This window comes from Labeo rohita, chromosome 25, assembly GCF_022985175.1.
Source record: "Labeo rohita strain BAU-BD-2019 chromosome 25, IGBB_LRoh.1.0, whole genome shotgun sequence".
Lineage (NCBI taxonomy): Eukaryota > Metazoa > Chordata > Actinopteri > Cypriniformes > Cyprinidae > Labeo > Labeo rohita.
In genome coordinates, this window is record NC_066893.1 from 5,952,693 (window position 1) to 5,976,653 (window position 23,961).

The window sequence follows — 23,961 nt, forward strand, 5'->3', positions numbered from 1 at the left end:
ATCTTTTATCATTACAAATTTCCCCACAAAACATTATGATTATATTTTAAAGCTAAAATTTCCTCACAGTCCTTCAACAAATCAACATGTCACCTTTATATACAAAACAAAACAAAAAACAAAAACAAAACATTATGATTACATTCTAAAGCAAATTTCCTCACGATCCTCCAACAATTAAACATGTCACCTTTACATACAAAACAAAACAAAACAAAACAAACAAAAAAAAAAACACAACAAAGCAAAAACTGTTATTTTAACACAAATTTCCTCAGTGTCCTCCAACAAACAAAAATGTCATTTCTATGTGCAAAACAAAACAAAACAAAACAGTATGAATACATTTTAAAAAACAATTTCCTCAGCATCTTCCAATATACAAAAATGTCATGTGCAAAACAAAAAACAAAACAAAACAAAACAAACAAAATAAAACAGTATTATTACATTTTAAAGCAAATTTCCCCACAGGCCTCCAAAAAAAAAAAAAAACATGTCATCGCTATGTGCAAAACAAAACAAAACAAAACAAAACAGTATGATTACATTTTAAAAACCAATTTCCTCGGCATCTTCTAACAAAAATGTCATGTGCAAAACAAAACAAAATAAAACAGTATGAATACATTTTAAAAACCAATTTCCTCAGTATCTTCCAATATACAAAAATGTCATGTGCAAAACAAAATAAAACAAAGTAAAACAAAACAAAACAAAACAGTATGATTACATTTTAAAGCAAATTTCCCCACGGTCCTCCAACAAACAAACATGTCATCGCTATGTGCAAAACAAAACAAAACAAAACAAAAAACAGTATGATTACATTTTAAAACCAATTACCTCAGTGTCCTCCAATATACAAGAATGCCATTTGCAAAATAAAATAAAACAGTATAATTACACTTTAAAACAGATTTCTCTACGGTCCTCCAACAAACAAACTTGTTATCTCTATGTGAAAAACAAAACAGTATGACTGCATTTTAAAACCAATTTCCTCACAAGTCCTCCAAAATACAAAAATGTCATGTGCAAAACAAAATAAAATAAAATAAAATATTATGATTACATTATAAAACTAATTTCCCCACAAGTCCCTCAACAAACAAACAAGTCATCTCTAAGTGCAAAACAAAACAAAACAAAACAGTATGAATGCATTAAAAAAATCCCCACGGTCCACCAACAAACAAAAAAGTCATCTCTATGTGCAAAACAAAACAAAACAAAACAGTATGATTACATTTTAAAAACAATTTTCTCAGTGTCCTCCAACATACAAAAATGTCATATGCAAAACAAAACAAAACAGTATAATTACATTGTAAAACAAATTTCTCCACAGTCCTCCAACAAACAAACATTTCATTTCTATATGCAAAACAAAATAAAACAAAAAAACAAAACTTGTTTTAATTGACGATAAGATCAAAACATACTTCACATCTGTAGAATATAGAGGCTGTAGAATTTTTTTTTTCTCACATTTTATCATCTGCCAGGCCCTAACAGTAAGTCTGAGTTTTATTCCCATGCTAGAGCAGCTCAACAGGCACTGATTAAATATAGCTCTTATATTTTTTCATGTGTGGTTATATTTAGCTGAGCGATTCATCGTATTTTCATTCCGTGAGGTGCTGGTCGTCTGTGAGGGACGTTGGAAGACGTGTGTCCTGGAAACTTGTTGAGGAGAAGTGCAGTACAGTATTCACAGTAACTCATGGTGGCCTGGATATCAGGTTCCTATACATGGCAATCCAACCCCAATTCCTCCATCCATCTCGCTGTGTGACAAATTATGAGCTGCTTACTACTACTGCTGAACAGCAAAAACACCACACAAAAACTGATGGATTTACAGCCATGTTTGTAGTAAACAAGTTGAGAGTTGCATGTTAAAAAAAAAAAAAAAAAAAAAAAAAAAAAGCTTACTTTAATGCAAAATCAAATCAATGTACAGTTGTTTGTAATTTGTGATTTAAGGAAATCTATAATAATGGTAAAGTAGAGGGTTTAAAAGAACATAAGAGTCCTGGCAAAGCAGTTTATACGCATATCTGACCTTCTGACATTTACCTTGGTGACACTTTATATAACAGAGTTTTTCAACTGCAGTGACTGGGCACCTTAGTGTCTAAGTATGTCTTCTTTAAGAATGTGAGTGTACTTCTAGGTTACACTCTATTTATGTTGTTATATGTATAGTACAAAAAATACATTTTCTTCATTTGGTCATAACAATATCAATATTGTAGTAGGTTAGCAACAAACAAGAGACTTTAAATTAGGCCCCCTTTCTACACCATATATGTAAAATGATATCTTTTGAAGCTAGTCACACAATAATATACAATTTTAATACTTGAAATGCTTTCTGAAGCATTGTTATTAATGCTGGTAACCTCAATAAGCCATGATTAAGACAAAATGTCATTAGCTTAAAACATTTTGGACTGAATGAATGAATGAATGAATGAATGATTTGATGTATTTATTAGATGCATTTTTACTCTTTTAACTTTATTTATTTATTTATTTATTTATTTAACCAATTGTTTATTATTTATTTACTTGGTTGTTTATTTATTTATTTTCACAATCTTTTTTTATTCATTTATTTAGTTAGTTGTCTAATTTATTTATTTGTTTATTTATTTATTTATTTTTATATTTTTTACAGTCATTTGTTTATTTAGTTATTTGTTTTAGATCTGTTATTTATTTATTTAATTAATTTTGTTTTGTTTTAGATGTGTTCTTTGTACTTCATTTATTTAATTTTTTTGTCTATTCAACAAACTGTTTTTTATTTTTTTGTTTGTTTGTTTTAGATGTGCTCTTTTTACTCTTTTTTATTTATTTATTTATTCATTCATTCATTCAAACTTTTGTTTATTTTTAACTTGTTTATTCAATAATTTATGTAATTTAATTTTATTTATTTGTATCTATTGAACATTATTTATTTATTTTTCTAAGTTATTTGTTGTTATTTATTTATTTATTCATGCATTTAATTGTCTAACATTTATCTATCATTTGAACACTGTACAAAGAGTTTTTTTTATTTTTATTTATTTATTAAAAAGTTTATTTATTTACTTTTTCATTTGCTTGTCTGTTTAAACTTTTAACATATTTACTGTTGGTTTCTTCTCTTTTGGTTTAGTTTCACCTGTTAATGTCACATGATATTGGGATTTTGGGGCCAGCAGACTTTTCATGACCTGACATGATACATAGTATGGCAAAGTCTTCACAGCATGCTTGATATATGCATTAAATGTGTATTATATTACACCTCCTGCATTATTCCATTGATCTCCATGATCATTGGCCATGGTTGGGTCTGAGGGAACAATGGCTGTGTTGATGGGACACGGGCTCCGCAGAGCTCTGGCCACGCCACCAGCGGCCCGGCCAGCAGCCGTGGGGTTGCACTAATGGGCGGGCGGGCGGACGGGTGTCAGGGCTGCTGGTAAAGGCTTGAGCCCTGCAGCTGTCAGCTGGCACACTCCCACCTCACAGAGAAATGACAGCTTTTGTCAAAGCCAAACGCCTGCTGCGGACGAGAGGCCTTTAATCACACACAAACTAAGATGCGGGAGGACAGTTTACCAACTCCAGCATGCAACGAAATGTATTCTGAATATTTTCAAGTGCTTTGTTAATATTAGACTAACCGGCCTGAGCCGTGGAGATTTGCTGGCTTTTGCCGTCACATTACCGATGATCACATGTCTAGCAGGAACTGTGGCTTCTCTTTTTGGCTGGATCTCAGTATGCATACTTCAACTAAGTATGAAAACTTTACACTCTTTATTTATAAAGATTTTTTATTTACAGACCCTGAGCGCACCATCTGTGGTTCCCATGCTATATATGCGTCCTTAGCTGGTCATGTGCTGGTCCTTAGCTGGTTCCTCCTGCTCAGGACCATCTTAGCACCAGAACTTGACCAGCTTAAACCAGCATCCATGCTTCAAAACCTACCTACCAGTTTTTTTCAACAGGGTAGCCATCTTTAGCATGTTCTAGCATGTTGTTATGGGGTCGCTAGGGTCTTCTGGTGGATTTATCATGTTGCTAAGCAATTGCTACATTACTCTGATTAAATCATGTTGTTATGCGCTTGCTAGAGTGTTCTGAGTGGTTTTAACATGTTAGTATGCGATTCCTAAGGTACTCTTAATGGTTTTAGCATGTTGTAGTGTGTTTTGTTGAATATTCTGGGTGATTTTAAAGAAAGGAATGGAAAAGGAAAGGTTTACACGCGACCTTTGGGTTACAAGTCCAACGCACTAACCATTAGGCCACGACCACCCTTAAAACGGCATTCTCTAACCGGGAATCTAATCCGCGCTATGGCGGTGAGAGTTCAGAATCCTAACCACTAGACCACCAGCATGTGGCTTTGTGGTTGCTAGAGTATTCTGGGTAGATTTAGCATGTTGTTATTCAATTGCTAGTGCACTCTGCTTTTAGCATGTTGTTACAGGGTTACTACCCTGCTGAAAAAAACAGCTAAAACTAGCCTAAGCTGGTTGGCTGGTTTTATCTGGTCATCCAGCCTAATCTTACCTTGTCAGCAGGCTGGTTTTAGAGGATTTCTGGCCACGTTCTTAGCTGGTCATGCTGGGAGAACAGATGGAGAAACCAGCTAAAACCATCCTGACCAGCCTAGCCAGGCTGGGACACCAGCTAAAACCAGCTTAGACTGGTTTTAGCTGGTTTTCAGGATCATTTGGAACACCCTACCCTGCTGAAAAAAACCCAGCTAAAACTAGCCTAAGCTGGTTGGCTGGTTTTAGCTGGTCATCCAGCCTAGTCTTACCTGGTCAGCAGACTGGTTTTAGAGGATTTTTGGCCACTTTTCAACAGCTGGAGAAACCAGCTAAAACCAGCCTGACCAGCCTACACTGTAAAAAATAAAAAACACAATTTGTTGAGTCAGCTTAAAATAATTTGTTACCTTGCTGCCTTAAAATTTTAAGTTCAGTCAACTAAAATAAGTTTAGTAATCCTGAAATGTAAAGTTGTACTAAGTAACAACTTAGATATTTGTGCTTGCTAAACTTAACAGATGGGCAAGTAACCCAGCTGTCTTAAAATTTTAAGTTGATTCAATTCAAATATCTAAGTTGTCACTTAGTATAATTTAACATTTCAAGTTGAATAAACTTAAATTAAAATTTTAAGGCAGCCAGGTTACAAATTACTTTAAGTTGACTCAACAAATTGTTTTTTACAGTGTAGCCAGGCTGGGAGACCAGCTAAAACCAGCTTAGATTGGTTTTAGCAATTGCAATTGCTGAAGCATTCTGGTTTTGAGTGGTTACAGCAAGTTGTTTTGCAGTCGCTGTGGTTTTCTGTGTGGTTTTAAAATGTTGTGGGTGGACTTAGCATGTAATTTTGTTTTAGCATTATCTTATGGGGTCACTAGGGTGTTCTGAGTGCATGTTGTTTTGCAGTTGCTAGAGGGTTTTGGGTGGATTTAGCATGTTTTTTTGTAATTGCTAAGGTACTTCTGGTCTTTCCTGGTGAAAAAAAAAAAAAAAACAGCATATGCTGGTAGGTATGTTTTGATGCTGGTTTAAGCTGGTCCTTAGCTGTTTTTTGCTGGTCCTTTGCTGGTTTATGCTGGTCCTTTGCTGGTTTTTGCTGGTCCTTTGCTGGTTTATGCTGGTCCTTTGCTGGTTTTTGCTGGTCCTTTGCTGGTTTATGCTGGTCCTTTGCTGGTCCTTTGCTGGTCCTTTGCTGGTTTATGCTGGTCATGTTGCTGGTCAAGGACCAGCATCAACCAGCAAAGGACCAGCTTAAACCAGCACCAAAACATACCTAATTAGCATCCCAGCATCAAAACACGCCTACCAGCACATGCTGTTTTTTTCACCAGGGTTGTTATGGGGTCGCTAGGGTGTTCTGAACAGTTTTAGCGTGTTGTTTTGTGGTTGCTACAGTGTTTTGGGTAGATTTAGCATGTTGCTATGCAATTGCTAAGGTACTCTGGTTTTAGCATGCTGATGCAGTTGCTAGAGTGTTCTATGTGGATTTAGCATGTAGATTTGAAATTGCTAAAGTACTTTGCTTTAAGCATGTTCTTATGGAGTGTCCTGGGTGGATTTAGCATGTTACTATGCAATTGCTAAGGTACTCTGGTTTTAGCATGCTGCTACCCTGGTGAAAAAAACAGCATATGCTGGTTAGATATGTTTTGATGCTGGTTTATGCTGCTCCTTAGTAATTGCTAAGGTACTTCTGGTCTTAGCATGTCGTTTTGGGGTCGCTAGGGTGTTCTGAACAGTTTTAGCATGTTGTTTTGTGGTTGCTAGAGCGTTTTGGGTCCCTGAAAACCCTAAAAGTCCAGTTTCTGGATCAGTTGCTTGCCTTGTTTTCTGCACATACTGTAAGTGGACTTAATAAAGGTCAAGTTGAAATTCAACTCACACAGCAGATCTAAAGCAGAACTTAAACAACATAGAATATAAATTATCATCCAAATGAAGACTTTCTTAATTGGTTCAAACGGAAAAATCACACCTTTATCTACTACTATCCCCCGTCCCAGGGCTGTTAGCGCCTCTTAAGAGTCTTAACCTGAGTTCATGTTTCAGTGGGGGTTTGGGGGTGTATCTGTGCTTCTTCCAAGAGCTGGATGCTGAGACAGGCCAATTACTGAAGCTAAAAATATGGCAGCATTTGTTTTAGTTAATGGCAAAGTTACACCCAAGGCCGAACTCCTGTGGCACAGAGCAGATAGAGTTTCACTGCTGACCGTGCTGGATGCCTCACATACTGGAGTAAAGAGACGGGACGAGGGTCAGAGAGACACTCCACCCACTGAAGAGTTCAGCTACCTGCGTTATGAGACAAACGTGACTCAATGCTTTAAGCTTATAACGCACAACAATCTCATCTAAATACATATGTATATTATTACATTATTATACTGTAGTATTTGAAATATATATATATATATATATATATATATATATATACTTTTTATTAATATTTATTGTTAAACAATTATTTTATTAATACATTTCTTCAGATTTATTAATTGTAACATGTAAAACCACTTTAGCGGCCTTATATTTATATTATTCTATTATAGTATGCAAGTATATATATATTTATATATATATATATGTGTGTGTGTGTGTGTGAATATATATGTTTTGTGTGTGTGTGATTTTTAAAATTTACTTTTTATTACTAAATGTATTAATATTTATAAATTTTAACATATTTTTTTAAATATTTAATTGTAATATTTATTAACAACACTTTTTAGCATAGCAGAATCTTAAGATTTATTTAATATAATAAACTCATATTACATATACATATTTTTTCCCAATATAATATTTATAAATGTTTAATACTTATTTATTATTAATACAAATATTTTATTAATACATTTATTTATATTTACTAATTTATTAATATTAATATTAAATCATTTCTTTATTTTAGAATTTTGTTGTATGTCACTTTTTCATTATAATAAAACAATATAACAAATAGCAGTATGATTCTCATTTTTTAACTACTGTAATGATAATATGCAATGAAAATAATCCAAATAAAAACAATGTCAAAAAATTATGCAAATTGCAATAAGTCTAGTGTGAAAATGTATAAAACTAAATGTAAATAATACTGAAATGTAATATGATTTGAGATTGACAAATATGGGGAGTTTTCTTATATTTTGATGTACATTATTTTTCATGTTATTCAATAATAATAATAATAATTATTATTATTATTATTATTATTATTATTATGATTATTATTATTATTATTATTATATTTAGCAAATAACAGTATGATTCTCATTACTTTATTATTGTAACGAGAATCATTAATGACTATAATGAAAATTAAAAACAGTAAATCAGACACATTACAGTAAAATGCATTAAAATGCACTAAATAAATAACATTGGAATATAATATGACATGAGATTCATACATAAATGTGTCTGATCTCCCAATAGTTAGTGTATAGCTACAGTTTTTAGTAAGTTAAATATGAAAAGGTACATATTTCTGACTCTTTACCACATTATAGTGTGTCAGTAAACATGTTGAGTGTTAATAAACCGTGGGTTAAGGATTGTGCCGTACGATGTTAACAGATGAAGTGTGTGCATACCTTGATTGACACTGAGTGGACTGCACACACACACAAACACGAACACACACACATGTTAGCGTATCTGAGGAGTGTGCCACCAATACAGCTCCATTACGCCAAACACATTTGCTCCGTGCCTTATTTACTGATCCCTCCATGCATTACATCAGCACACGCCACTATCCTGTTTCTCAAAAGTTGAAATATTCATCGCAACATCTGTTTAATTAAAGCCCTGGACATAATCTCCCGTGCCAAAGTTTGTAGATTTAGAGCTCCGCCACAAGTTATGCATTTACGTGCCCCCTCTTTCTCTCTCTCTCTTTTTTTCTTGAATGGGAGTTCTTATCTAACAGTTGTTTTATTATTTATCCTCCTGGCATTAGGCTAACAGTTGCTGTTGGGCCCTCTGCTCCCCCCGGCCCGTGTCGACACCTGCAGCTGTCATTTCTGCCGTCCCCACGGCTACCGCGGCCCTCTCGCTGGCACGCTCCACCCCTCCTCCACCGATGGGCCTCTTTGTAGGGCCCCTATCTGAAGAGCCCCAACCCGCTGCGACAGAAGGTCAAACATTCACAGATACTTACATGAGCTGCCTGAAAATATGAATGACATTTGCTTCTGACTTGAAGAAAGCCACTTGTCTAATGCATGAAAATTCATCTACTTTTTAAAATGAACTTTTTTATATATACATATATTTTAAACATATAATATATTTTTAAAGCAATCAATCCTTTTATTCAGCATGGATGCACTTAATTGGTCAAATTGGACACTTAAACATTTAAAATAATAAGAAATGTTTGTTGAGCAGCAAATCAGCATATTAGAATGATTTCTGAAGGATCATGTGACACTGAAGACTGCAGTAATGATGCTGAAAATTCAGCTTTGCATCACAGAAATAAATTACATTTTACAATATATTCAAAAATAAAGTAGCTATTTAAAATTGTAATAATATTTCACAATATTACTGTTTTTACTGTATTTTTGATACAGTAAATGCAGCCTTGATGAGTATAAAAATTGTTAAACACCACCTAAAACTTAAACTTTTGAACGACATGTTTATTTTATTAGTTAGTTAGTTTATTTACAATAATTATTAATAATAATTAATATACTTAATATAAATATAAGTTTTATACATAAAATTAAAATATTACCCTAAACAGTTTTGCATCACATATAACTACTGCTGCGCATGAAATAGATCTTTTAGATTTAATTATACTTTCAGTTATAATTAAAATTTATATTATAGTGTTATGTAATTAGAATTTCATCCATGTTTATGCACTCTATTTTTTTTTAAATAAAGGATTATTGAAGTATGTTTTACAAGAAAAATATAACACTTTACAGTAAGTTTTCATTAGTTAACATTAGTTAATTGCTTTAGTTATCGTAAACTAAGAATGAACAATACAGCATTTATTAAACAATGTTAATTTCAACATTTACTAATGCATTATTAAAATCAAAAGCTGTGTTTGTTAAGTTAATAAGTTAATAACTAACATGAACTAACAATGAACAACTGGATTTTTAACAAAGATTAATAAATAGTGTAATAAATATATTGTTGATTGTTTGTTCATGATAACAAATGACAACTTATTGGAAAGTGTTACCGAAAACACTATTTCAGTCATTCTACTTCAAAACTTCATGTTAAGTCAATGTGATACTTGCAGTTTCTTTTAATTTTTTGTGTAATTTACTAGCAATGTACTTTAAATAATTGAAAAATTATTTTTATCGTTTATAATTTTGAAAATATACTTGATGTGTAATTATGTGGTAACACTTTAAAATAAGGTTCATTAGCTAACATGAACTCAGAATGAACAATACTTCAGCAGCATTTATTAATCTTAATTCATGTTAATTTCAGCATTTACTAATGCATTCTGAAAATCAGAAGTTGCTTGTTTGCATTAGTTAATGCACTGTAAACTAACATAAACAATGAACGACTGTATATTTATCAACTAACATTAACAAAGATGAATAAATAGTGTAATACATATATTGTTCATTGTTCATTCATGTTAGTTAATACATTAACTAATGTTAACAAATGACACCTTATTGGAAAGTGTTACCAATTATGTTATTGTATGTAATTCTCCTATCCAGCTGTATTTACATTTAGATGCAATATGTGTAAATTGGACACTATAATGTAAAATTTTACCCCAACTTCTTTGCAGCTATGCTCATTCACAGCCATTTTGGCTTGCACAAGCAGTATGAACGGCTACAGCACTTTCTGAAGAACATTTGTGGATTAAAGGCTCACTCTCTCTTGGACTGGAGTCCAGTACATCCGCAGGTACAGGGCTCTTGTTTCTGCAGCTGCCGCTGGGTCTAAATTCCCTGGTGGAAATCCTGTGCTAGGAAATGTTTGGTTTTGCTGCACTGCTGTGTCTCCATCTGATCTCTGCAGACCTGTCAGCAAAGTCTTTGACCAGAGAAGATCACAAGACTTGTGAAAAAACTCTGAAAAAATATGATCTCATTAGTTGAGCATAACTCAACACAAATAATCAAAATTAGCAGAATTTAAAACATGAGTATTTTACAACTTTAGAGTCCTTCTAGGTTGATTCATGGAATTAATGTGTTGTTTTTATTGTATTTAATCAATTTGATTAATTAAATATCTTCTATTCCATCACATTTACATAATTTGACATTATAACAGTGATTCTGTTCTTTGTGATTCCTGCTGCAATTTGCTTAGATGGATTACATCATTTTACCCAAGTTAAAAACGTACGCAAGTAATTTGAAAATGCATATTTGAATGATTTGTAATAGTTTTTTGTTTGTTTGTTTCGTTTTGTTTGTATATTACTGCATATATAGCCAAAAAAAGTGTGTAAATGTTACTTATAATTACTTACAAACACTGATGAGATCAGACTATTAATGAAAATATGCAGTTATTACCTTAAAGGAGAACTTCCAGAACAACAGTTCACAAATAATTTACTCATCCCCTTGTCATCCAAGATGTTCATGTCTTTCTACCTTCAGTCGTAAAGAAATTATGGATTTTGAGGAAAACATTTCAGGATTTTTCTTCATATAATGGACTTCATTGATGCCCTGATTTTGAACTTCCAAAATGTAGTTTAAATGCAGCTTCAAAAGGCTTTAAACGATCCCAGCTGAGGATCTAGCGAAATGATCAGGTTTTTTTTTTTTTTTTTTGAAAAATAAAAATTGTATACCTTTTAAGCACAAAAGCTCATGTAGCACAGGCTCTGGGATACGTGTTCACGACACTATGTACTATTAAATCATGTTGAAAGGTCACACTGAACGTAGGCGGAACCACAGACCCAGTGTTTACAAAGCAAACGCGCAAAGACTAAGAAAGTGCAAGTAAGTCAAACGCTGTTTACAAACAAAAAGGTACAATGATGTCGGATGATTCTGAAGTTGTAGGAGAAAATAAGATGGAGTTTTTCGCCATACTCTACCTTTCTGAGCCGGAGTACACAGATGATGAACTTAGACGTGATTCCTAGTAGTGATGGAAGTTCGGATCATTTTACCGACTCTGACCTTTGAGTCTCGTTCAGCAAAATGAACTAATCTTTTTTCGAGTCATTTCGTTCATTTTAGCAAAATATAATTAAAATGTTACGTGTTACTTCCCTAACACATCTACTGCTTACACAAACATTGATCACACTACAAACAAGACAAAACTATAATGCTATAAAAAACAGAAAAGATTAATTCATTGATTACCTGGGTCTTTAGTCTATGATTAGCTCACCTCACCTCTTATCTGACAAGTTTTCGGGTTCGAGTCGCTCATTCATCACATGACAACCCCATAAGATGAATGAATGACTCGAAAAACCAGAAGACTCGAAACATATGAACTAATTCCAGTACAGAACCTAATAGGATGTTGCGCATGCGCGACTGAACAAATCACTTCCCGAGACGACTCGTTCTTCCCTAATCACATTAAAGATCCATTCAAAATGAACGAATCATTTAAGGACGCACATCCCAGAGCCTGTGCTACATGAGCTTTTGTGCTTAAAAAATATACAAATTTTTATTTTTCGAAAAAAATGACTGATCGTTTCGCTAGATAAGACCCTTTGGCTGGGATCGTTTAGAGCCCTTTGAAGCTGCATTTAAACTACATTTTGGAAGTTCAAAATCGGGGCACCAATCAAGTCCATTATGAAATGTTTTCCTCAAAAACCATAATTTCTTTATGTCTGAAGACAGAAAGACATGAACATCCTGGATGACAAGGGGGTGAGTAAATTATTTGTAAATTGTTGTTCTGGACGTGGACTTCTCATTTAAAAGCCATTTCTGTTTTTAATATTTACTTAAAAAACCCCTAAAATTTAAAGTTGATATTTCAATAATTTCACAACACATTCACATTAATTATTAGCTTTTTATCAAATTACGTCAAAAGTAATCTAAAACTAATCCAAAGGTAGTCGGAATACATTATGTGACAATCCGGTGTGCGTTGCATAAGTCTTGAGTTACTTTCGATCCACGTGTGTCCTTTTCTTTGTCGTGGCCTTTTGGAGCCACAGGTCGTAGCAAAATGGGGGTTCGTCCGGGATTTGAACCCGGGACCTCTCGAGTAAACTAAATTACATTACTGACTACAATTTGTAAATAAAGTACTGTGAGATTATGTGGTGTATTGTAACTAATGTTGTAAAGTTATGTGTAAATGTTGAAAATCGGGTTGATTTCTTCTCTAAAATCACTGTTGCATAATGCTGATTAAATATCAAGCTTAATAATAAACAGAAAATAACATTTTGTATGTCAATACAGTACATAGCTATATACACAGCATATAGAGTAGTTCTGTAGCCTTCATTGTGTACAAGAAATCAGATTAGCACATTTAGCAAGGTTAGCTATGGCAAACATGATCACAAGCCGTGAACAAAAAACAATTTCCAAACCAAAAAGCATCTTAAAACCACAATGTTGGATGTCAAATAAGCATGATTGAGCAGGCTGCATGTGTGGCCACTAATAAAGCCTCCCATGTGTCAGTCAGGACACTGTCACTTACCGTGACAATAAACCATCCAGTAAAATCGACTGTTAGCCTCGACCTGGCCCTACAAAGAGACAACAACAGCTTCTCCCAGATGGTTTTCTACTCATTGAGGTGATTCAGGTTTAACACACACATATATAGTCTACACTTGTCCAACTCAGTGTGGAGATATACACAAGTTTCTTTTACCTTTAAATATAAGGGAATTGGTGTACAGTTTCACACTGTTTAAGCCAAAGTCAAGACATCTATATATTCAGCAAAGCTGTAAAACAGTTGTCTTTTAGCAGTGCTAATGCTTATGATGCAGAATCCAGCACAAACCTTCGCAAAACAGGGAATTCATTTCATAATATCATTACGAAGTCTTTACAATCCTGAAAATTCCTTGAAATCCTTTAGATTTTGTTCAGTTATCAAAATAATTCTCCAAACGTTTGTAAACAAATCCCTAGTGGCCTTGAATTTATAACTCAAACGTCTTACTCATCAGGCCACATGGGATTTCATGGTCAAACTTGAGGTAAGAACAGACCACAAAACACATGGAGCCGATCTGTTCACGCGTGCTCTCTGACAAACTGACCTTTGTGTTTTTACAATAGGTAGAAACCAAATTCTTCCAGTCTTAGCAAGATCCAGAAACGCAAGCCAAATGAGCGTACAGAAGCAATGACATGGTGTCCTGGGATTCCTGTTGACTGAGTTGTACAGTATGTGCCGGATGATGCAATCTGGCTTCGTAGGACTGTCAGTCATATTTGTTTGCAGCCGATTCAATTTCCCTCAAAATATGCATTTCTCCTTCCAAAATTAAGCAATTATATATTGTATATTTGAGTCTCACAACTGGTTTTGTGACATGGCAAGCTTGAATATACTGTACATAAGTGCAGATAAGATTCAAAATCTATGATTAAGTCAATCAAGGTTTTTAGATTCCAAAGGTTTGTAACTTCAAAATTCCAAATACAGTTGTAAACGATCCCAGCTGAGGAAGAAGGGTCTTATCTAGCAAAACGATATTATTTTCATTTAAAAAAAAACAATTTAAATAATTTTTCATCTCAAACGCTCGTCTTGTCTTGCTCTCCCTAAACTCTATGTATTCTGGTTCAAGACAGTTAGGGTATGTCAGAAAACTTCAATTGTATTTTCTCCCTCAATTTCAAAAATCATTTCAAAATCATCCTACAAGACCTAGTCTTTGCAAAGCTAACATGCAGAGAAGATCAACCACCCTTAAAAAAAGGTAAAACATTGATATAGGACAATTTTGAAGCAGAGGGAGAACATGAGATGGGAATTTTTCGACATGCACTAACTGTCATGAACCAGAAAAAACAGTTCAGGCAAAGTAAGACCAGACAAGCGTTCGGCATTAAAAAGTATATAAACTCTATTATTTTTATGAAAATAACTGATCGTTTCGCTAGATAAGACCCTTCTTCCTAAATAGGGATAGTTTACAACTGCGTTTAAACTACATTTCGGAAGATTAAACTCGAGGCACCATGGAAGTCCATTATATGGAAAAAAATCCTGAAATGTTTTCTTCAAAAAACATATTTTTTTTTATGACTGAAGAAAGACATGAACATCTTAGATGACAAGGGGTGAGTACATTATTTGTCAGTTTTTGCAAATCAGCCTTTCAGCAACTAATGTTTACATATGTTAGCGTGCTAGCAGCTTTCTCACCTTGTACATTCAAAACTGAGGCGATTTCATCCCCAAGCTTCTCTTTGTCCGTACAGTTGTGGTACGTTTTCGACACATTATACAGAGAGTGTTACTACAAAAACTTAGAAGGAGAAGGGAGAAGTCCACGTAAAGACATGATGTTTTTTGAGGAAAACATTTCAGCATTTTTCTCCATATAATGGACTGATATGGTGCCCCGAGTTTGAACTTCCAAATTGCAGTTTAAATGCGGCTTCAAACGATCCCAAATGCGGTTGTAAACGATCCCAGCCGAGGAAGAAGGGTCTTATCTAGTGCAACGATCAGTTATTTTAATAAAAATAATACCATTTATGATAACACTTTATTTTACGTTTTCTAGTTGCTTATTAGCATGCATATTACTAGAATATTACTCGTTTATTTGTACTTATTAAGCACATATTAATGCCTTATTCTACATGACCTTATTCTACATCCCTAATCCTACCCAATACCTAAACTTAATAACTACCTTTAACTATTAATAAGTTGCAAATTAACAATTTATTGAGGGAAAAGTCGTAGTTAATAGTGAATAAGTGTTCCCTATTCTAAAGTGTTACCCAGTTTATATAATTTTTTAATGATAAATGCTCGTCTTGTCTTACTCTGCCTGGACTGTTTTTGTTTCCGGTTCATGACAGTTAGGGTATGTTGAAAAACTCATGTTCTCACCTCAACCTCAAAATCATCCTATATCGCTATTTTACCTTTTTTGTTAAGGGTGTTTGATCTTCTTTGCGTGTTCACTTCGCAAAGACTGGGTCGGTACTTGTAATGTAGGATGATTACTTTAATTTCTTTACGACTGAAGACAGAAAGACATGAACATCGTGGATGACAAGGGGGTGAGTAAATTATTTGTAAATTGTTGTTCTGGAAGTAGTGTTCTCCTTTAAAGCATAAGTTATGACATTTAAGTAAGAGCTTGTAAGTTAAAGTTACATTGTCAGAATGTATTCTTATTTTGGTTTTGTCAACACTATTTTTAGGTTTAGTGTTAGATTAGCATGTTAGATTATAGTGTCGCTATATGTACAACAACCAATGTAATAAAATGTTACTAGATTCAGATTAATTTGTTTCATTTCACTTCAAAAGTATTGTAAAATGTGCAACATAATATCATTTTGCATAAATAATATTATGGTTTTCAGTTTCATTGTGTAAATAAGGAACATGAACATTCAAAGAATGTTCTCTTGTGTTCCACAGAAGAAACCAATACTGAAAGAAACAACATGAAGATGAGTAAATCATGACAAAATGAGAACTGTTTCATTTTGAGGTGAACTCTTTCTTGACTGTGTTAGCTTTGGCGGCTTGACAAGAAATACTGGTATCTCATAGACTCAGTCTGAAATGGAGCATCAGAGGCAAGGTGGAATCATAGCAAAACTTTGGCATTCACCTGCTGCAGCTGTTGCTAAAGAACCAGGCCGCATTCATCACGCTAACTCATGGCTCGACATCAGTGGAGAGAGAGTAACTGGTAAAGGACCACACGATTGCCACGGCACGCAGATTTCATGTGCGAAAGGAGCAACATGTGCACACAAAAGTCTTTCAGTGCTGCAGAAATCCCTCCGCTCTGCTGCGAGGGCTCGAGTTACCTACACAATTTTCAAGGGGGTTTAACGTCTTCCTGTGGAAATCAATATATTCTGTGTGTTAAAATGATTCACATCCATGATAGAAGCAGAGAGAATGTTGAGCCCCATGCCATGCTTGATGCCACCGCTGAAAGGCAGTACTTCAAAGTGCTCATCCAAACTCTCTTCTGACATAGGCTAGAGTTTCCTTCAGGAATCAGCCTCTTCTGTACACATCTTCCCCATTTAAAGGAATAGTTGATCAAGAAATTAAGTTATATCATCATTTACTCACCCTCATATCACTCCAAACTTAAATGATGTTATTCTGAAGAATCTTCATGCAGCTGTACATCATACAAAGTCAGTTTTCTGTGAGTCAAGATAATGCCTGTGGATAAATAAAACTTCCTCAACTTTAGCACTGATGCCTTTAGTAGACCACAGCTATTGAAAGAGCTTACAAATGGCAGAGACAAGAAACGTTAGATGCCATCCTGGCAGGATGTAAACATGCTGACGCTTGTCATGAACCCGCAGCCACTAAAGGAGTTTTTCAGCACCCATTTCATTCAATACATGAGGGCATTTAGACTCCTTGTGGGGAAAATCGATAGTACTGCAGTTGGTTTAAGCCTATGCTTATCCATCGCAACCTGTAAGCTCTTTCAGTAGCTGTGCTTATTGTATCAGTATTTTATTGTGTTTAGTGAGTTGTGTTGTGGTAAAAATTTTTTAAAATAAAGTCAATCTACTACAATCTGCTAACGTTTTCTACTACATATTTCAGTAGGAGACATCATTTACCTTAAATTAAGCCATATAAGTCTTAATACCTGAGGGTTCCCTACAGTTGGAAGAAAATACTTTATTTTGTATATTTACCTGATATTATCAGTTGAATTTCTGTAGATCAATTCTCTAATTAAAGGAGAAGTCCACTTCCAGAACAAAAAGTTACAGATTATTTACTCACCCCCTTGTCATCCAAGATGTTCATGTCTTTCTTTCTTCAGTCGTAAAGAAATTATGTTTTCTGAGGTAAACATTTCAGGATTTTTCTCCATATAGTGGAGTTCAATGGTGATGGCGAGTTTAAACTTCCAAAATGTAGTTTAAATGCAGCTTCAAAGGGCTCTAAATGATCCCAGTCAAGAAAGGATACTGCTCTGGATATTGCTCTGGATTACCCCTGCCGTTACATCCCTTTTGGATACTATATGCTTCTCGTCTGGACTCTAGCCTGTTTTGAATTACCCCTTTGCTCTGCCCTTTGGATAATGTTCGCTGATGTTTTGACCCACGCCTGTGTTAAGAATACTTTTGTGTAGCCCTGTTCAACCTTGTTTGCCAGTGTCAATCTTTGGCTGTTTAATAAAAGCTTGCATATAGATCTGCACACTTCCTCTGTTCACTCCGTAACAAGGGTCTTATCTAGCAAAACGATCAGTTATTTTCTAAAAAAATTTACAATTTATATACTTTTTAACCTGAAACGTTTGTCTTGTCTAGCACTGCATGAACTCTGTGTATTTCCGGTTCATGACAGTTAGGGTAGGTCGAAAAATTCCCATCTCATTTTCTTCTCCAACTACAAAATAGTCCTACAACGCTGTTGTACATTTTTTTGTAAAAGGCTTTTGATCTTCTTTGCACGTTCACTTTCTAAACACTAGGTAAGTACGTATGCAGCGATGTAGGACAATTTTAAAGATGAAGGAGAAAATGAGTTTTTTTTACATACCCTAACAGTTTTGAACCGGAATACACAATAGTTTACACAGAGCTAGACAAGACAAGCATTTGAGGCTAAAAAGTAGATTGTCTAGTTTTTTGGTTTTTTTTTTTAAGTAGAAAATAACCAACCATTTCACTAGATAAGACTTTTTTTTTCCTCGGCTGGGATTATTTAGAGCCCTCTGAAGCTGCATTTAAACTGCATTTTGGAAGTTCAAACTCGGGGCACCATTGAAGTCCACTATATGGAGAAAAATCCTGAAATGTTTTCCTCAAAAAACATAATTTCTTTACAACTGAGGAAAGAAAGAGATGAACATCTTGGATGACAAGGGGGTGAGTAAAATTATCTGTAAATATTCATTCTGGAAGTGAACTTTCCCCTTAATCTGGTCACCTCAATCAAAAGCAATAGTAACTTTCCATTGACTTTAGGATTCTTGGTGATTCTCTCACATTTTGTTCATCATGATAATCTTCACAAATAAACCTAACTTTTTGAAGCCTACACACAACTATCAGAAGTAAAAAGCTAAATGTAGGCTATAAATGAACTGCATTGCTACTTTAACATCACCACCATCATGCTTTTAGCATGTTTTATTCAGTCTTAATTGTCCTTGAAAGTTTGAGTTTGAATAGTTTGTGCTTAGTGATTATAAACACAATGAGGCTATTAAAAAGTTACTAGTGAGTAAAAGAGTCCATTTGTTCGATAAAACTCAAAACTCAGTCCTCAACAAACTCTGCAGTGCCATTTGCCCACTTGACAGCAATCACGTTTTTCAAGATAAGTAAAAGCTTTAGAAAATGTACAAGGGGTTTACTGAGTTGTTTCATATTGTAGAATAAAACCTGAAAATGTCTTGATCTTGTGTGAAACAGTCTTCATTTCAGACATTTAACCAAAATCACATTTAAGAAAAAGCTTTTGACGTCAAGATGCTAAAACTAGAAATTCAAATATGTTAACTTGTTCTTTAAGATTTAGTATTATAGAGGGTTGAACATTCAGGTTCTGGAAGTAAAAAGTATTATTATTATTATTTTAATGATAACTTGTGATTTAAAAGCAAGACCAACTGTGAACTCCAAGGTTGTTTTTAATTCAATTATGTCATTAAAAATGACTCATAGTATAGTTATTCTCATTAAACCCAGTATATCAAATATATTGTCTTTTACCTTTGTCCTTTTGTCTGATTTTCAGTTCAGTTTTGCTTTAAATCAAAGATTGTAATGTGGTTTACCTCATAGCTGTAAGGTGATTCACCTCATAAAAACTGGGTGGGCACTACAGTTCACTTCCTGTCATTCTAGTTTAACTTCCTGTGGGATGCAGCGAATTTAAATTCCAACCGATGAACTGAATACCACAACATTTCCTATGACATTTGAAGATAAAAATCCTTTGGATAAAAAGATGTGAGAACAGACAAAATGATGCAATTTCCTGTAACACAGCCGCTCATTATACACAAGCAAAATTCTTTGCTATTATGAATGTGCTTTCAAACAACAGGCCAATTAGCCTGTCGAAAACTTTACTTCTCTGCTTAATGGTCAGTCCGTGACTCATGGCCGACTTCTAAGTCCACGTCAAAAGAAAAGTACCGGGGGTGCGTGAGGACTTTTGGTTGTGTAGGGTTAATATGACCCATGGGGGAGCCTGAACCCCCTGCATCCACTCCACACACACTGTACCAGCCTAATCCTCCCAAAGCAAACGGATTAAGTATAATTTGCACCACAGCTGTCCAGCCTGGAAGAAACAAGAAATTGTGCTGCACATGTTCAGCTGCAAGAACAAATGTCACGGAGCGAGCGAAAAAACAAGATGCCCATGAAAAAACCAAGACGAACAGAAAATCCCCCGCAGCGTGTTCAGCCCGTCCATCTGAACACGTGTAAGTGGGTGTCATGGTCTTAAAGTCGGGGGTGTTGCTGGCGTATCGTCCCACTTGATGCATTAACTGTGAAGGATTATTGAGGGGTCAGAGGGTTGTGGCGTCTGCCGTGCGGGTTCGCGATTTCGCGCATTGAAGCTGCATCGATCTCCCGTGAGACGTATGATTAAACCACTTTCATAATTACGCCCTTAGTCAAAGACAGCTCATTGTTGGAGCTGCCAGAGGTCAAGGCCGTCTAATGCATGGCTGCTGGCACACACACGGCCCACTCAGGCTTCATAGCAAATCTGACACCAGTTTATAAGCAAGAAAAACATTCGTAGAGTATGCCCAATTGTACTATTTCACATGTGAAGCATAAAAATGACATAGGAATAAATAAATAGACAAATGGGTCTCTAGTTATCAATTTATTTAAAAAGAATAACAAATGCAATTTATACATAAAATGACATTAAAGGGATAGTTCACCCAAAAATTAAGATTACCCCATGATTTACTCACCCTCAGTCCATCCTAAGTGTATATGACTTTCTTCTTTCAGATGAATACAATTTGAGTTATATATATATATATATAAAGTGTTCTGGCTCTTCCAAATTTTATAATAGCAGTGAATAGCTGTTGAGATTTTGAAGCCCAAAAAAGTGCATCCATCCATCATAAAAAGTGTTCCACACAGTTCTGGGGGGTTAACAAAGGCCTTCTGAAGTGAATTGATGCATTTGTGCATGCATTCACGAGAAAGTGGCGGTCCAGTGGATGACGTAGGACGTAGGCGTAGCTTAAGCTCCGGTTTGAATATGCTAATCTTGCGCAAAAAAGAATTTGTTGAAAGCAAAAGAAAACTAGTCTCCTCTTAGGTTATATCAAAATCCTCAGACATTTTTCTTTACAATTCTTCATTTTGTACTTCTAATTCATGACTGGTGTTTTGTTTTGGACTACACTGTAAAAAACAATTTGTTGAGTCAACTTAAAATAATTTGTAACCTCAAAAAAAGTTTATTCAACTTGAAATGTTAAATTATACTAAGTGACAACTTAGATATTTGAGTTGAATCAACGTAAAATTTTAAGGCAGCTGGGTTACTTACCTATCTGTTAAGTTTAGCAAACACAAATATCTAAGTTGTTACTTAGTACAACTTAACATTTTAAGTTGAATAAACTTATTTTAGTTGACTGAGCTTAAAATTTTAAGGCAGCAGGGTAACAAATTATTTTAAGCTGACTCAACAAATTGTGTTTTTTTATTTTTTACAGTGTATCCACTGTGCTTCCATGTTTGTCACTTCTCACCGGAGCTTATGCTTCTCCTAGGTCCTACATCATCCGGTGAACACGTGTACGACAGTTAACAGAAGCTAGAGATTACAGTTTATAAAGTTTAGTTATATTTAAAGTCAACTTGAAATGTTAAGTTTTACTAAGTGAAAACTTAGATATTTGAGTTGATTAAACAAACAATTTGGTTTGTTAAGCTTAAAAGCTGGACTTGTTACCCAGCTGCCTTAAAATTTTAAGTTGAATGAACTCAAATATCTAAGTTGTCACTTAGTACAACATAACATTTCAAGTTGACTAAACTTTTTGAGTTGAATGAACTTAAAATTTTAAGGCAGCCGGGTAACAAATTATTTTAAGTTGAATCAACAAGTTGTTTTTTACAGTGCACGTAAAGTTATACAACGGGTCACAATCACTGCTGATTCCATAGCTGAAAAGTTACAAACTTCAACTGGCCTTAATATGAACACAATAACTGTGTGGCGGAAGCTTCATTGAATGGGTTTCAATGCTGAGCAGCTGCATGCAAGACATCACCAAGTACAATGCCAAGCATTACATATAGTGGCATTAAGAAGCCACCACTAGACTCTGGAGCAGTGGAAACCTCTTCTGTGGAGTGATGAATGTCACTTCTCTGTTTGCCAGTCTGATGGGCAAGTCTGGGTTTGGCGAATGCCAAGAAAACATTACCTACTGTACCTGACTATAACGGCTAGTGGATTAGGGATAATGGTTAGGGAACTGTTTTTCAGAAGTTCGGGTAGGATCATAATGCTTCAGCATACCAAGAACTTTTGGATGATGCTTTGCTTCCAGCTTTGTAGGAATAGATTTCTATTCCTTTTCTATTCCAGCATGACTGTGTCCCAGTGCACAAAGCAAGGTCCACAAAGACATGGCTGGACTAGTTTGGTATGAAAAACTTGCCTGGCCCACACAGAGCCCTGAGATTTCAAGCCAGGCCTTCTTGCCCAACATTGATGCCTGACCTCACAAATGCTCTACTGAATGAATGGGCAAAAATGACCACAGAAACACTCCAAGATTTTGTGGAAAGCCTTCCCAGAAGAGTAGAAGTTAGAATGCAAGTCCCTGTTGGTGTAATGGTCTATGATGGGCAGACAGATTTACATTTCACTCAAATTGTTATCTTAATAATACACGAAAAAAATAAATTCTAAAATAAATTAACAAATTATAAAAATGCACAAACGCAGTACTGTAGGACTGTAGGACAATTTTCCTTCAGAGTCCCAGACTTTTGGACCCCACTGTATGTTTTCTTTGTTCTTTAGCATCGGGCAGCTGCAGCAGCAGTGTGCTCATTGCCCAGATCTGCTGCAGGGTTCAGTCCCTCCTCAGTGCGGCTCTAATGCTGAATTTAGCTGCCTGGCGTGGGCACAGAGCGCTAGAAAGCAAGCGGCCAGCACACCGTGAACATCCAGACCCTCTGAAATTTTATGGCAGGCAAAAAAGCATGGAGCTGTAGGTATGGCGCTCGGGGCCAGGCCAGATCCTGGAGCACTGACAAGCTGTACTGCTCTACCACTGCCTATGTAAGAGGGACTGATCATTTGGGCATAAACTGAGCATTTGAAAATGCTCATATTGACTGTAGACTAGTAGATATACTAGACACGCATCAGACAGGAAGATTACAGAGCCTGCCAGGGGCATTTACCCGTGAATGCCAGGAATTGCTTTGGTCTCAGTGGGCATTATCAGCTTCTGAGACAGACATCCCAGCCGACAACAGGACACAACATCATGCCATCCGCAGGCATGTGTCTGAGGGTACATGACCTTTGACCTTTGCTTGATTTAGCACAAGCTTTTAAAATATAAAAGCATTTGAGTGGATGTGAGTGTGGGAATCATTACGCCGATTGTTTTCACCCGATTAAATGTCATTAAAGCTTATATGTGAGCCTGGACTAAATCAGTCATAAGTAGCATGGGTATATTTGTAGCAATAACCAACAATACATTGTATGGGTCAATTTTTTTTTATTTTTGTTTGTTGTCATTAGGATAATATCATTAGGATAATAAGTAAAGATCATGTTTCATGAAGATATTATGTAAATTTCCTACCGTAAATATATCAAAACTAAATTTTTGATTTGTAATATGCATTGCTAAGAACTCCATTGGACAACTTTAAAGATTGTCTTAATAATTTGATTTTTTTGCACCCTTAGATTCCAGATTTTAAAAATAGTTGTATCTCAGCCAAATATTGTCCTCTCCTAACAATTTATTCAGATGATGTATACATCCCAATTTCCAAAAATTGACCTTTATGACTGGTTTTGTGGTCCAGGGTCACATATGTAAAAACAACAACTAGTTTTACTTCCCTAAAACAATGTGATTTCATTAACAATTGACAATTGTAGTAGTTAATATGTAAAATGTGGTTGCAGAATCATTTCATATTTGCATAGACAATGACATTTAGATTATTAGCAT